This window comes from Thalassophryne amazonica, chromosome 3 (assembly GCF_902500255.1).
Source record: "Thalassophryne amazonica chromosome 3, fThaAma1.1, whole genome shotgun sequence".
Lineage (NCBI taxonomy): Eukaryota > Metazoa > Chordata > Actinopteri > Batrachoidiformes > Batrachoididae > Thalassophryne > Thalassophryne amazonica.
Window position 1 is genome coordinate 84841849 of NC_047105.1, and position 17092 is coordinate 84858940.

Genomic DNA, 17092 nt, shown 5'->3' on the forward strand with positions numbered 1-17092 from the left:
TGAGGCGGGTGTAGTTTTGTATACAGAAATTAATTCCCAAGTCTGGCAGTTTAAAGTTGTAAAATGCAGCATTGTTGAAATATAACAGCACATTTTTGAATTTTCCCACGAGTCCACTTCCTTTGCAGCTCCTCTTTATTACCGATTTCTTTCTACATAAACATGAGATGATCAGATCAATTACGTATGTATCTGGATGTTTGTGTGTGTGTGTATGTAGGTCGGGGTGACCACAGGCCTGACGAGCAGTTCGACAGGTGTCCCCCTGTCTGCAGCTGTGATCAGAAACAGTTGGTTTTACTGAGAAAATGCTGCGGTGCACACGCGGAACCCATTAGAGCCATTTTACAAGCTGCCATGTGACACAAATTAGAGGATGCATACGTGCTGTCAGTGTCATGACTTCACATGCATCCACCCCACAAATGTTTCAGACTGTACAACACACAAAAAGACAACATCACCACTCATACTGTAACTAAAGTGCACGTCCGTGTGTGAGCTACGCTCCAGATGTTAGATGTTCAGGAAACCACAGAGACGCGATAGCACCGCACGCTGACATTTAACATTACAACCAACCAACAGCAGGTGTTTTAAACTCTATTCACCTCAACACTGGCTACTTAGCGTGTATTACAGAGAAACAAACACCAAAAAAATCATAGCTCAAGTGTCGCATGTGTCTTCTGATACCTGAAATTTCACATCTTGCATTTAGGAAAAATGCAAAATGCTTTCTCTGTGCCACTCTGAGGCTGCAAAACTGATGATGCAACAGACAAAATTTGCACTATGTATGCTTTCTCCAGTCATAGCAACAGATGACCACAATTTTTGTTGTCATGGGTGTTATGGTGGCTTCCCTCACTTGTCTCCTTCTTATGCTTCTATGTTTTTGAGAACTGCTTCTTCCAAACAGATTTACCACACAGTACTGTTTGCATTTCTTATTTATATTCAGTTACTTGGAAATGTAGATATTCATTCATCCCCTGCCTTCTCTGAAGAAAACTGGCGGAAAAAGTGATTTTATATATATATATGGGTGATTCTTAGACTACGGGCACTTATTATGTCCTTTGATCATATTGTATGAAAAACAGAAAAAAGGGGAAATTTCACACTTATATAGTTATCTTTACAATGAAAGTGTGTTAAGAAATTTGTTCTAGTAGTCTATGATGACTTTTTCACCTTTTTTCAGCATCATTATATGCAAATATTGCCGTTTTGTGCTTGTCCCACACCCAGACTTTTGATCTTCAATGATAAAAATGAATGGTAAAGAAACGTTTTTTCTAATGTTTTAAAATATCTCTGAATAAAATATCAGTAAAATAATCAAAACATAATTGGGGTATTCAATGTCATACAACTGTTGTGATTTTTTTTTAAACAAAATGTAATTGTCCCACACTATTGCCGTAATTTCCACCACAACACTGTAATGTCCCTAAACAGTTTGAAAGATTGTTTGGGTAGTTTCTATGGAGATAAACAGTGACATCAGAGCACATGTATATAGCGCCAAATCACAACAAACAGTTGCCCTAAGGCGCTTTATATTGTAAGGCAATGGTGTGGTGGAAATTACATTTACAAGGCCAATAGGGCCCGTAGTTAAAGAATCACCCATATACGAAGTCTGTTAGAAAAGTATCGGACCTTTTTATTTTTTCAAAAACCATATGGATTTGAATCACGTGTGATTGCATCAGCCAAGCTTGAACCTTCGTGCGCATGTATGAGTTTTTTCATGCCTGTCGGTTGCGTCATTCGCCTGTGAGCAGGCTTTGTGTGAGCAGTGGTCCACCCTCTTGTCGTTTTTTTATTGCGAATAAATGTCTGAACGATTTGGAGCTTCGCTGCATCAATTTTTTCCAGAAACTGTGAGAGACCTCCAGGTGGACACCGTTCAGAAAATTAATATGGCTTTCAGGGATGATTTTGTCCCCTCATGAACAAAGCCTTCACATTGGAAGTGATCTGGTTGTTTCAGCGGGGTTTGAGCCTGTCGATCAGCGCTCAGAGCGCGGCGCGCTCTCAGATGCTGTGGGCCGTCCTTAAAGCGGCAATAACACTCCTTAATCTGTGTAATCCCCACAAAATCGTCCCTGAAAGCCATATTAATTTTCCGAACGGTGTCCACCTGGAGGTCTCTCACAGTTTCTGGAAAAAAATTGATGCAGCAAAGCTCCAAATCGTTCAGACATTTATTCGCAATAAAAATCCGACGAGAGGGTGGACCCCTGCTCACAGGTGAATGACGCAACCGACAGGCGTGAAAAAACTCACGCATGCGCACGAAGGTTCAAGCTTGGCTGATGCAATCACACGTGAATCAAATCCATATGGTTTCTGCAAAAAATAAAAAGGTCTGATACTTTTATAACAGACCTCGTATATATATATATATATATATATATATATATATATATATACACACACACACACGCTCTAAATTGGGTAGTGTTTCTAAAATAGGTAGCTGACATTTTTCAAGGGTGGCAATAAATTGCACAATGAGTTGGAATGGCGCGAGTCCAGAATGCTTTTAGAACCTTCAACATCCACTCTTTTATTTCCTAATTATGTAATTTTTAATGGTAATTTACTTTTACTACACACACTATTATTATTATCATTATTATTATTTTTATTGTATAATTACTTCTGTTTTATTTTATTTTTAAATGGACCACAATGGAAGTAAGTGTTTTCACTTTCTTGTGTCATACATGTATTTTTAATGTATTTACAATTATATGCACTTACACTCACGCTTTAATATAAAGATGATTTACTGCCCCTTGATGGAAACGCGTGTGAGCCAACAATGTAATTAGCTACGTTAGCTAATATCTGTAGTTTCTCCAAAAATGATTAGTCCCATCAGTGTTCCGCTTTAGCGCCGTTCATCCTTGACCCAAAATACATAATCATGCCAAACAGCAAATGTCAGCTGTGCTCTGTTAATCCATGATCAAATTTGTATGCATGCACAGCTATTGCAAGCAGGTGGCTGAAGACATTAAAACCACTAAACATTTCATTCAGTCGTGAATTGGCGCTATATATATTAATAAATTTGAAATTTGAATTCATGTACCAACATGAAACTTAAGTCACTCATGGTAAGAGCGACATGAGACTTATCTAAACTGACAAAACCACACTAACACTGTTAAACAAACAAACACAATAACAACATTTAAAAGCTCAAACCCTGAACTCCCATGGTGCATTACAGCAAAACATCCATTGTTTATTGGTTAGTTAAACGCTAATTTCTCCAAAAATATTTGTCCTATCAACTTTGTTTTTGCAGCATTCATCCTTGACCCAAAATACATCACCATGACAAACGCCAAATGTCAGCTCTTCCGAGTTTTTGCGTGATCAAAGCCATATATATACGAGGTCTATTAGAAAAGTATCCGACCTTATTATTTTTTTTCAAAAACCATATGGATTTGAATCACGTGCGATTACATCAGACATGCTTGAACCCTCGTGGGCATGCGAGAGTTTTTTCACGCCTGTCGGTTACGTCATTCGCCTGTGGGCAGTCTTTGAGTGAGGAGTCGTCCACCTGCTCGTCGATTTTTTTCATTGTTTAGGAATGGCTCAGAGACTGTTGCTTTGTTTGATAAAATTTTTTCAAAACTGTAAGGCACAACTGAGTGGACACCATTCAATAAATTCAGCTGGTTTTCGGTAAAAATTTTAACGGCTGATGAGAGATTTTGGTCTGGTAGTGTCGCTTTAAGGACGGTCCACGGTGCCTGACGGCGATCTGCGCTTCGAGGCGGCAGCGTCTCGCCGTTTCAAGTTGAAAACTTCCACATTTCAGGCTCTGTTGACGCAGTAAGTCGTCAGAGAACAGAGAACTTTCAGAAGAAGTCGGCATGAGGAGTTTATTCGGACATTCCATTGTTAACGGTCATTTTGTAATGAAAGAACGTGCGGGCAGAGTCGCATGTCGGGCTGGACCCGACCGCGGGGGGTCGCGGCAGGAAAAACACCTCCGTTGGAAATCTTAACGGGCAAGTTGGAACATGCCCAAGCTGTTAAACAATTTCTCAGTTACTCACTTGTTGAAAGCCATTAAAAGCCGCCTGAATTCTACAAATGGTTTTCAACACGGAGGAGTTTTTCCTGTCGCGGCGCACACAGATTTGCTGAGTCGTCACGGAAACGACTCGGCGAATTTGCGCGTACGTCTTTCATTAAAAAAATGTCCTTAAACAGTGGAATGTCCGCATAAATTCCTCATGCCGGCCTCTTCTGAATCTTCTCTGTTCTCTCATGATGTCCTGGGTGAATTAAGCCTTAAATTAGGATGTTTTCAGCTCGAAACAGGCTGACGACAGCGCCTGGAAGCGCTGCAGGACGTCCCGCTCCGTGGGAAGTCCTTACACCGACAGAAACACCCCATAATCTCTCATCAGCCGTTAAACTTTTCACAGAAAACCAGCTTAATTTCTCGAATAGTGTCCACTCGGATATTCCTCACAAGTCCAGAAAAATTTTTGATAAAGCAACGCGCGCCGTCTCGAGCAGCGTGTGAAACAAAGGAATTCAGCCGAGAGGGTGGGACCACATCTCACTCAAGGCCTGCCCACAGGGAAATGACGTCACCGACACGCGTGAAAAAACTCACGCATGCGCACGAGGGTTCAAGCATGATTGGTGTAATCGCATGTCATTCAAATCCATATAGTTAAAAAAAAAAAAAAAAGGGTCGGTTTATTATCTAAGAGACCTCGTATATATATATATATATATATATATATATATATATATATATATATATATATATAAAATGGGATATTTTTTATGAAACCCCATGAAATAAAGCTATAAACATACTAGCTAGCATGTTGCCCATGGGGATCCACGGGTTCTAGATTGGGTGTTTATAAAATAGGGAGCTGACATTTTTCAAGGATGGGAATAAATTATGCAATGTTTCTATCATAAGCTGGAGTGGCCGTGAGTCCAGAATGTTTTTATAATCTTAGACCTCAGCAAGTTTGCGAAGAAAAACTCAGCCCTATTATTTTTTGTTAATTATGTAATTTTGTAATGTTAATTTACTGTCTTAATGTACTTATAAATTGTTTCAGTTCTTGTTATCATACTTATAAATTGTTTCAGTGCTTGTTATCATATACACACTATTATTATTATTATCATTATTATCTGTATTATTATTATTTCTGTTTTGTCATTTGATTTTTAAATGGACCACAATGGAAATAAGTGTTTTCACTTTCTTGTCATCCATGCATTTTTAACGTATTTACAATTATATTATGTACTTACATTGAACTTACTAAATAAAATCATGCACACGATAAATCAATAACACTAACAACACTGTTAAAGTAACATGAACCACAATAACATTTAAACCCCCAAACCCCTAACTCCCATGGTGCATTGCAGCACAATGTCCATTGTTCACTGTTGTTAGCTAATATAGCTAATTTATCCAAAATATTACTCCTATCAACTTCCTTTTTTCACAGCGTTCACCTTGACCCAAAATACATAAGCATACCAAATGGTAAATGTCAGCTCTTCCTAGTTTGTCAGTGATCAAAACCATACACACACACGCACGCACACAGAGGCCACATGGCTTTTATAAAATAGGTATATTCACTTCTTAGTTGCTCTATTTAATTCCACTGTGGTGGTGTGCAGAGGCAAAATTACAAAAACTGTGAAACTGTCCCCAAATACTTCTGGGCATAACCATGTGTGACTAGATTTTAATCAATTTCTTGGAATAGCATTTCTAAATGTCATCTATATGTAAGCACCGGGTCCAAATAGTGATTTTGAGTTTTAACTGATTTAGTTTTTTCTCAAAATCTCATCACTTTGTTCTTGGGTGATTTTTAATCATTTCATCAGATTTAGTCCAAATTGGATCATTAACTTATTTTATTCAAATATGAACAGACACATAGAAGAGAAAAAAAATATATATTTTTTTTGCATACAAGGGAGTGAAATAATTTGCTCAACTGCTTCTCTCAAAGCACAGGGGAAGTTAACAAAAAAATCTCACACCTTGCCATTAGCCCCCCGCCCACTACTCGTACTGTATTTTTTCCCTTGTAATTTTTCTTCTTTTATCGAAACAATACTGTGGTAATTCTTCCAAATTTGCACATTTAAACTTGGAACCTGCTAATTACACCAGTCTGAAGTTGGCCTGAATGAATGGAGCAAAATTTTTATTTCAGCTGCATGCAACATTTAAACCAATTTTCACAAAAAGGCTGTTGTGAAAGAAAGAAAGAAAGAAAGAAAGAAAGAAAGAAAGAAAGAAAGAAAGAAAGAAAGAAAAAATAAAGAAAGAAGCAAGCTTTGCCAGCCAACAAATCAGAGCATCATATTTTTTGCATGATCACAGATCTACATCAGAAGTGCAGGTTGGGAGCTGTTATCTTTGAGCATTCTGTCCAGCAGATGATTTGACCTCCTGACCCTTGGCCTTCCAGCTAATTAGGTCAAATCACATGAGCTGGGCTCCTAAAGGTCTCCAACACCACAAACATTCATTGTAGGCAGCATGCATCAGTGTAAATCCAATTTAGTATAACGAGTTACATGTGATTTATGTGTTCGACTTTTAAACAAATGAAGAAGTCTAGTAAATGTTTGAGGAACACCAACAGTTATAAAACAAGAGTAATCTAAGGAGGAGTTTGTTAAAATAAGCCGCATTTTAAGCAACACTTCCAGTTTTCCATCTAAATGACATGTATATTGAAAGCAGGGCCGTTACAGAAACCACATTTAGCAAAGTGAATAAACAGCAGAGCGCGCCGTGTGCTGCGCTGAGAGGATAAACACAGGGCACGGGGGAAACATGTGGCTCTTAATGTTATTCCGCAGCTATTATTTTCCGAGGGGAACACTTCCTTATATACACGCTCTTCTTCCAGCTCGGCTCTCATCCTCTTACAACAAAAGAACAAAAAAACAAAAAAGAACAAAAGTGCTGAGAGAGCAACGTGACACCACACCCACATTGTACAGAAAATGTTACAAGAGCGTTTAAACACTCAAACTCATTAACAACGAATAGCGGAATAAAAATACACAAGCTCACATTTTGCCTCTGACCTTGATTGATGACCACTCCTAACCATCATCAAATAACATATTCAGTGTACATAGGCCTGATGTACAGTAGTGTTCAGAATAATAGTAGTGCTATGTGACTAAAAAGATTAATCCAGGTTTTGAGTATATTTATTATTGTTACATGGGAAACAAGGTACCAGTAGATTCAGTAGATTCTCACAAATCCAACAAGACCAAGCATTCATGATATGCACACTCTTAAGGCTATGAAATTGGGCTATTAGCAAAAAGAAGTAGAAAAGGGGGTGTTCACAATAACAGTAGTGTGGCATTCAGTCAGAGTTCATCAATTTTGTGGAACAAACAGGTTTGAATCAGGTGTCCCCCTATTTAAGGATGAAGCCAGCACCTGTTGAACTTGCTTTTCTCTTTGAAAGCCTGAGGAAAATGGAACGTTCAAGACATTGTTCAGAAGAACAGTGTAGTTTGATTAAAAATTTGATTTTGATTGGAGAGGGGAAAACCTATACGCAGGTGCAAAAAAATTATAGGCTGTTCATCTACAATGATCTCCAATGCTTTAAATGGACAAAAAACCAGAGACACGTGAAGAAAACGGAAAACAACCATCAAAATGGATAGAAGAATAACCAGGGCAAAGGCTCACCCATTGATCAGCTCCAGGATGATCAAAGACAGTCTGGAGTTTCCTGTAAGTGCTATGACAGTTAGAAGACGCCTACGTGAAGCTAATTTATTTGCAAGAATCCCCCGCAAAGTCCCTCTGTTAAATAAAAGACGTGCAGAAGAGGTTACAATTTGCCAAAGAACACATCAACTGGCCTAAAGAGAAATGGAGGAATATTTTGTGGACTGATGAGAGTAAAATTGTTCTTTTGGGTCCAAGGGCCGCAGACAGTTTGTGAGACGACCCCCAAACTCTGAATTCAAGCCACAGTTCACAGTGATGACAGTGAAGCATGGTGGTGCAAGCATCATGATATGGGCATGTTTCTCCTACTATGGTGTTGGGCCTATATATCGCATACCAGGTATCATGGATCAGTTTGGATATGTCAAAATATGTGAAGAGGTCATGTTGCCTTATGCTGAACAGGACATGCCCTTGAAATGGGTGTTTCAACAAGACAATGACCCCAAGCACAATAGTAAACGAGCAAAATCTTGGTTCCAAACCAACAAAATTAATGCCTCGCAGATGTGATGAAATCACAAAAAACTGTGGTTATACAACTAAATACTAGTTTAGTGATTCACAGGATTGCTAAAAAAGCAGTTTGAACATAATAGTTTTGATGCTACTATTATTGTGAACACCCCCTTTTCTACTTTTTTTTTACTAATAGCCCAATTTCATAGCCTTAAGAGTGTGCATATCATGAATGCTTGTTCTTGTTGGATTTGTGAGAATCTACTGGTACCTTGTTTCCCATGTAACAATAAGAAATATACTCAAAACCTGGATTAATCTTTTAGTCACATAGCACTACTATTATTCTGAACACTGCTGTACCTGCCACGTTGGATTAAACTCAGACTGGACATGTTGACTCAGTGGTTACAACACTTGCCTCTTGGTATTAGGTGTGAGGAAAGGGGGCTGGCCACCTTACCTCATCATACCAAGGCCCCACACATGTGGGATCTGACGCTGATAAGACTCACTCTTGACCTTTAGGTATTCTAGGCCATCCTGCTAAAACACATAGCATAGAAACTAACTCAAGCATCATGTCCAGCCTTGTCACAGAAGACTGCAAAGATTGTGAATACCTCTGACAAAGTGCCACAGTGCCAAGTCAAGTCTCGGAGAATGCGCTGGTGCCACGCTTTGCCATTTTACCACATCCACAGAAAATATGGTTTTGTCCCCAGATATAGGGGTGATTCTTAGACTACGGGCACTTATTATGTCCTTTGATCATATTGTATGAAAAACAGAAAAAAAGGGGAAATTTCACACTTTATAGTTATCTTTACAATGAAAGTGTGTTAAGAAAATTTGTTCTAGTAGTCTATGATGACTTTTTCACCTTTTTTCAGCATCATTATATGCAAATATTGCCGTTTTGTGCTTGTCCCACCCCCAGACTTTTGATCTTCAATGATAAAAATGAATGGTAAAGAAACATTTTTTCTAATGTTTTAAAATATCTCTGATAAAATATCAGTAAAATAATCAAAACATAATTGGGTATTCAAATGTCATACAACTGTTGTGATTTTTTTTTAAACAAAATGTAGTTGTCCCACACTATTGCCGTAATTTCCACCACAACACTGTAATGTCCCTAAACAGTTTGTATGAAAGATTGTTTGGGTAGTTTTCTATGGAGATAAACAGTGACATCAGAGCACATTTATATAGCGCCAAATCACAACAAACAGTTGCCCTAAGGCGCTTTATATTGTAAGGCAATGGTGTGGTGGAAATTACATTTACAAGGCCAATAGTGCCCGTAGTTAAAGAATCACCCATAGATCTTTGTCTCAACCTGGACCTTCATTTCTGTGAACTTGATCTTTGCTCCTCATCACTTCCGTTTGATCCTAATCACTTATGTTTGACCATATTCCTAGCCTTTGATCCTGATGGTTAAATTTAGATCCCGATAGTCAAACTTTGGTCCTGACCACTCATGTTCAGTCATTTTCCTGGCTTTTGATCTTTATCACTACACTAAATTGAGAAAACGATGCTGGCACTCAGGAAAAAAACAGCTATATGGAAATGGGGTGTAAAGCAGGATCTGTACCAGGGTCCAGATACTGCAAATGGAGGTCAAAAAGTTTAAAAGATGACTTTGTTGTTCCTCCTGTTCTCAGAGTGGAACCAATAGCCTTCCTTGGGGGAGGCCATAGGTGATTTTCCACATATGCTCCATGACGGCCTGACAGTAGATAAACATGCACAAGCTGTGCATGCTTCTCTCACATTCTGTAGAAAAAAAAACACATGGTTGATTTAGCCCTAATGACATTTGGATGACTCAAATAAAGGGCATCCAACATCCAATTTAGATAAGTAGTGACAGAATCAATGGAAAAGAGAGAAAAAGAGTCATCTCTTTTTTCCTCTGTGGGCTCATGCACATGTGAACTTCACATTACTGATGGAGCTTCTTTTTTTTTGCCTCATCTTTATATGGTGACTAACCGTTAAGTTTGAAGCATTCATTAATTTTCTATCCTGGCTTATTCCACGAATTAAGGGTCACCACAGTCAGTAGGCCAGAGGTGGGGTACGCCCTGGACAGAGAGACAAGTTTGAAACATACAGCAGGGTAGGGCTGTTAATCCAAAGTCACAACTGATATCTCCTGTAGAACACATATTCCCAAGCTGGGACGCAAAAACAAAAGATTTCTGGGTGACAGGCACATGACAGGCCTTTGCTTCACCCAAAAACCCAACCAAGATACCAAGACAGCTTTCAGTCTGTACAAACTTAGATGGGAGTCAGCTGAGCTGAACACAGCAGTGACTCAAAACCATGTGACTCAATCACATCAACGTGACTTCTGGGCGAGTGGCTTGACCTTAAAAGCTCACCGGCTCCGGATGGGAATGTAAACGCCTAAACGTTGTAGAAAAGTATAGTGTGTCCAGTTTCTTGTTAAACTGTTGTAACACAGTGCAGCTGGTGAGCCTCACCTCAAGGATGGTGCTGCAACCAGAGCCTCACTTTCCTTCATCTAAGCTCGTGGAGAGAAGTAACGGCTCACCAAGGCACACAAGTGTAACCTTATCAGCAGGCAAAACAAGCGCCTCTGCTGTGTGTCGACACTGACAATTAACTGTCACGCAATGACTGGATTTGTCTGATAACCTTCTCAAGTAATCTCCCTCCATACATGAGTAGCCAAGAAGATGTGTGCTGAGGTGAGCACGAATCTCGTCCAACATGTTTATCTGCTGCAGAAGTTAAACGGCACCACTTTGTTTGCCCATGCAGATATTTGTGGCGAGGTGATCCACACTGGCTGAAATGATTTCAACTGTTGCTGCTTGACCTACAAAAGGTCATCAGTCAAGGAAAGCCCATCTGCACAGGTAATGAGACAGTGCCCCCTCGTGGCAAACTGGCAGCAATTATTTAAGCCCATTTGAAAAAAACGAAAAAACAAACAAAAAAAACAAAACAAAACAAACAAAAAAAAAACACATGGAAGATTAGAATTGCATTTCAGGAGATTAAGAAAACCATAGTACAAAAGGTATTTTGAGCATTTTAGATACAATTTGATATGATTTGAAAGATTCACAGTATGCAAATGTAAAATGTACCATAATTAAAAGTGTGTATTGATTCTTGGCCTTGAGGGTTCAAAGCCTTGATCACCACAGCCATGCATTTGTAATGTGTGCAGAATGTGGTTTTGCATTGTCTTCTTGTAAACTGCATGAACAGTCCTTGAAAAGTTCTTGATGGTAACATATGTGGCTCTACAATTTCAATGTACTTCTCTGCATTAATACTGCCATCACAGAAGTGTGAACTACCTTTGGAAAAGGTACTGTACAAGCCCATACCACGACAGACCCTGGCTTTTGGTCTTGTTGCTCAAAAAAACAAACAAACAAACAAAAAAATCTGGAGTACTGATTCTTCTGATGATAGGCATTTCCACTATGTGACAGTTGAGCACAGATGCCTTCGAGCCCAGAGAAGCTAGCGCTACTTCTGGAGAGGTTAAAATAAGGCTTCTGTTTGTTTTAAGTGGTGTTTGTGAATGTAACTTTGTATTACAGTGTTTGACAAAGGTTTCCCAAAATAATCCTTTGCCTGTGTAGTTGTATCAGCTATTGACGAATGATGGTTCTTCATGCAGTGCCACCTGAGGGATTGGAGCTCATGATGTTGGTCTTAGGCTTGCACCCTTGCCTTTTACGCACTGAAATTCCTCCAGATTCCTTGAAGCATTTAGATATTATGCACAGAAGAGGGAGAAATATGCAAATACATTCCAATTTTCAACCATTGCTATAGTTCTATAGTTTTCTCACATTTGTTGACAAACTGAAGACCCTCGGCCCATCGTTGCACCTCAAAGACCATTTGGCATGGATGCTGTTTTAATGCTATATCATGATTATAAACCACCTGTTGATATCACCGGTTTCAAATAACATTGTTTATTTTTAACCTTATTACTAGCCCTAAATTGCACTGGGCCCAACTTTTTGTGGAATGTGTTGTGGGCCTGAAACATAGGCATGGATGTATATTAACAAATGTAATGAAGTTGACCTCACAAAACTTGGAATATCTTGGGTTCATCTTATTTGAAATGCTTTTTAAATGAAACAAATGTAAAAATTTCCTGCAGGGAGGTTTTTTTTTTTTTATTTGCACTTCCATACTGTTCCAACTATTATGATTTGGGGGTTGTACAATTTAGATACTACATAACTGTACAATACAGGATATTACTTTTACTTGGAACAACTGCTGTTGCAGAGGTTACTTTCAAAACATACCATGTTTTGGACATAAAAGTCCATGTTCTTGTCTCTGTAATCATTGTTCATCCATTGATTTTTATTGTGTTTCAGCACCAGAGGATGCAATCAAATGGAAAGTGTTGAAACACCTGACAGCACCTGATGTTTTCCTTTTGGACTCTGGAACAATGTTAAAAAAAACAGAGGTGTTTCAAAGGTGTCAAGATATTCCAGAGTAGTGTTTTGAGTTTGCCAAGACTAATTTGTAGTATTGACAAAAAGTTGTGGTACCATCCCCAGCGACACATTTTGTCCATTCTGAAATTCCTGGTTACATTCTCCCTTTGCTGTATATTATAGATGCTAGGTTAAACTGCTTAGCAGCTATGAGCACATGATGTTCAGGAAACAGACAAACTACACACAAGTTCAACTACAGCTGTTCACAATTTATCCAGCATCCATCCAGCAGGTGGCAGACATGTTTACAGGTTAAAAAACCAAACCGAACAAAACCTGGTGCATCAAAGTTCAGTTCAGTTGCAGTAGTGTTTGCTTTCAGGATGTGTGCTTTTAATTTGGTGAGTTACAAGAGAATAGTATTTATTGTATTTGAGTTATTTTATACACAATGTGGCTGGGAGAGACCTGCTCACTCACCCACTCATCTCCACTTCTGCTATCCAAACTTTACCAGCACAGACAAAAACAAATCACACAAAACCCACCGGTTGGTGCAACTCTTTATTTTTGATCCGCAAAACATCTGACAAAACGACATTACATGAACACCAATTTATAATAGAAAAAAAAAATCTCAGAAAAAAGAAAGAAAGAGGAAACATATAAGTTGCAATTACATTAGAATTTAGGTGATTTGATAACTGGAGCCATATCATGCTGACCCACACAGGCAGTTTATGGCTAGTAGATTCATCAGTATGCATGTGCTAGAAACATTACATACGTGCCTTTGTTGATCCAGGCTTTTAATTTAATGAGGCATGATTTGGATTCACAAAGCAGCGTGAGAATTCATTACCAAATTTAAATGTATTCCTTTAAAATATCAATAAACATGGCTGACGGAGTACTAAGTAACAAGCCTTGGACACTCAGCAAATCTTTCCATTAAATTAATCTGGAGCACATCTGCAGTCAGCGTCATAACACCCCTTCCTCTGTATTAAAGGGAATATGTGGCATGGCACACAGCTCAGGGTAGGTGTTACCATAGCAACATTCTTCTTCATTAATCAGTCATTGATCTGCTAAACATTTAAAAAAAAAAAAAATTCTGTTGACCCAAGGCAGTGTGACTTCAAGGCAAGAAAAAAGATAAAACAACCTTTAACGTCATCAAAATAAGTGCCAGTAATATTATACTATGATCTGAATGTTTTTCCTCACTTGCTGGTGACATTCACGGGGTTGTATGAAAGAATGAAAAATGACATATTAAGGCTCGACATAACACTATTCAATCAGCACAACTTCATATTTCTGGAGAATTAGATCCTTGGAATTGTGGGCTGTACAAAAAAACTTACAATTTGCATTGTAAAGCTGAAAAGTGTATTGGACAGAAAGTGAACAACATAATTTTGGAGATTGCTGTGACAAGCTCTGCCACAAGTCTACACACACCTGTTGGCAGCAGAAATGGCAGCAAATCAAGATGATGTAAACAGTGTAACAGTGATAGTAATAGTGCTGTATTTATTGACAGGAATAAAAGTGTATATATAGATGTGTTTGTGTAAAATGTTTAAGTGCTTCCATTTTTGCATTTTACAGTCAAACTAGCAGAAAAAGTAAAACTAAAGAACAAAGTGAAAATTTGAAAGCAGTTTCCCCACATTTTATGTCCACATAGGCGCAAACAAACATACAGCTGTGGTTTGTTTTATTCAAACATGTCAACATTACTGTGACCAAACTTAATGTGAGCTGAATGTATTATTACAAGTTATATATACATATATATATAAAATGTGTAAATGTTCATAAAATAGTTAAGATAAAGTCTAAATGCCATGCTTGTCAGTGAAAGATATTGTGGCGCGTTATGGTCATGAAATTATTTGAACCAGACCTACAGTAGGTTTTGAAACTCACTCGATCACCTCCCTCATTCTTTTACTTTGGTGGCTAAATTCATATAAAATTGGGTTGTGTGGGGGTATTGTGGTGTTATTTGTTTAGAACATAACCGCTGTGAAACAGTCACAAATTGCACAAGCTAAACAGTTGCTTTTCAGACTGATCTGGTGTTCAAAATCCACCTGATTTTAAACAGTTTTTGGCATCATATGCCTTTTAATTGGGAGACGAGAGCATTTATTGTTTTGAGGTAATGCGTTAACAACCTGGAGGGGACAGGCACATTTATCCATCTGTTCCCTCACTGTATTTGACATGGTAGATGCTGAAGCTTTTCCAAAGCCTACAAAAAATGAGATTAGCCCAATAGCACTCATATTATTATTATTATTAGTCCTATGCATTAATATATCAGTCCATGCATTTTAAAAAAAAGTAAATGTCACCATTCACCTGTTGTGGTTGGTTAGGTTATTCATTTCAAAAGACACAACTTTCCCATGAGGTGTGCCATGCCACTGGGGTCAACACACTGAAGGACGAACTCACTATATAGTGTCAATAACACATGACTTGGCGATGCTTAAGATAAAAGCAGCATTGCATGGATACTCGGATTTCACCTCTCTTAATTCCCCTCTTTTGCCCAGTCATCCACGGAGACAATGAACATGTGGGATAAGAGTTTAGGGCAGAAGAAGAGGTAAAACAGTAAATATGAGAGAGAGAGAGAGAGAGAGCGAGAGAGCGAGAGAGAGAGAGAAGCAAAAATGTCACTTTTGTAGAGACTGCAGCCAAGCCAGTCTGAACCCCATTGGTCAGGGTACAGGCACTACTTGAAAATACTCCCAGTAATTTGTGCGTGTAAAACCAAAACACACAAATGAACAAACAGAAAAATGCAATGCTTGCTCTGAGAAGAAATCTATACAAAACAAACAAAACTATGAATGACTTCATTAGCTGGACTCTCCCAGTCTGTGAGATATCTCTGAGGTAATCATTGAAATATGACTCATTAGCAATAAATACCAACATGAATACAAATATTACAAAAGTAAAAACAAAGGCAAATGCTGAATGCTAATGCAAAATCTGATCTAAAAGAGGTAGGATTTTTTTTTCTTTTTTCATCTTTAGGTAGATTATGGTGTCTATCCATTGTGGACACTCCTTTCTAAGAACTACATTCTGTTGTTTCCATTACAATACCCATCCTATTGGCAGCAACTAAAAGACTTCTGTAGCTGTCGCACAGGAGACGGCCAGTTGTTTTCAGTGAATATTAAAATACATGTTTTATAGGCAGGATTTGTAATGGCAACAGCTGTACAAAAACTTTAAAAATGTTTAATAACATGATAAACTGTAAAGCTTGCTGGTGATAATGTACCATGAGTTGCAGACTGCAGGCATTCTTCTTATATTTCAGTTGCCAAAATAAATATTAACCATAATCTTAAGAAGGTGGAGCCATCTAATTTTTGTGACATTTCCCACTGCATTGCGAAGATGAACTTCTGTGTCAAGCACAATTCAGAGTCAAAGATGAACAGTCTATCATGGTAAAAATAAAACTGTATGATGAACCATTTGGGTGAGAAGTGAAACAGGTGATGAAGAAAAAAGGGTCCGTTAACTGGTATCAATCCAACACTTCGAGCCTCTTGGCTAAAATCAAAGTCTTGTGTCTAACAGCTAGGGTGTGCATATCTCCTTTACCAAATGATCCAATACACATCTACATACACGGGCAAGCAAACAATTTAGAAAAAAAAAAAAATACTTTTTGTTGTGGAAGGATTTGATGTGGTTAAATTTGGTACATTACAATGCAATTGATATAATTTTGTTTGTTTCACGTAGATATTAATTTTCTATTATGAATGAAGATAAGTCAAAAGTAGCATTGGCTTACCTTCAAATACATATTAATGCAACACCAGGGAGTTTCTTTCAGTTTTTTTTTGCTATTGTGCTGCAGCACGTTGGTAGGCGACTCTGCTCAGCTGTTCCCCCCCATTAGGGGCAGCATTACATACAGTAGCCAGAAAGTGCCAGAAGAAGAACTCAGCTGTTAGCATAGCATAACTTTTCCCATTCTGAACTGGTATGACATTATTAAAAAATTGTGAACCAAACAGGTACATTTAGCTGTAATATCAAATATGTTGTTTTTACATTACAAAGCTAAGGGTCCTGTGACCAGTCTCACGAAAGCATCCCACTGACCTTTGAACTTTATGAGCGTTTGAAGATGAGGAAGTAGCAACAAAACAAGAATAATTCAACCGATGTTAAATTGAGCCATTGACTGGTTCATAGTACATTTAGATCGATTCAGGGCTCTTGTGGATCAATGTCACTTTATTACTTTAAGATCAATTTTTGATTCTTATTGGTTACCTGCTAC

The 17092-nt window shown here is 38.3% G+C and overlaps 1 long non-coding RNA gene across 1 annotated transcript; it reads right to left on the reverse strand.

Moving 5' to 3' along the window:
* Positions 1–341: 341 nt before the first annotated feature.
* On the reverse strand, positions 342–14537 carry LOC117507200. The gene is made up of 3 exons (XR_004559643.1): positions 13987–14537; positions 11541–11544; positions 342–352 (listed from the first exon to the last, which is right to left on the reverse strand). It is a non-coding gene; the product is annotated as an uncharacterized LOC117507200 (long non-coding RNA).
* Between the last annotated feature and the right edge of the window lie 2555 nt (positions 14538–17092).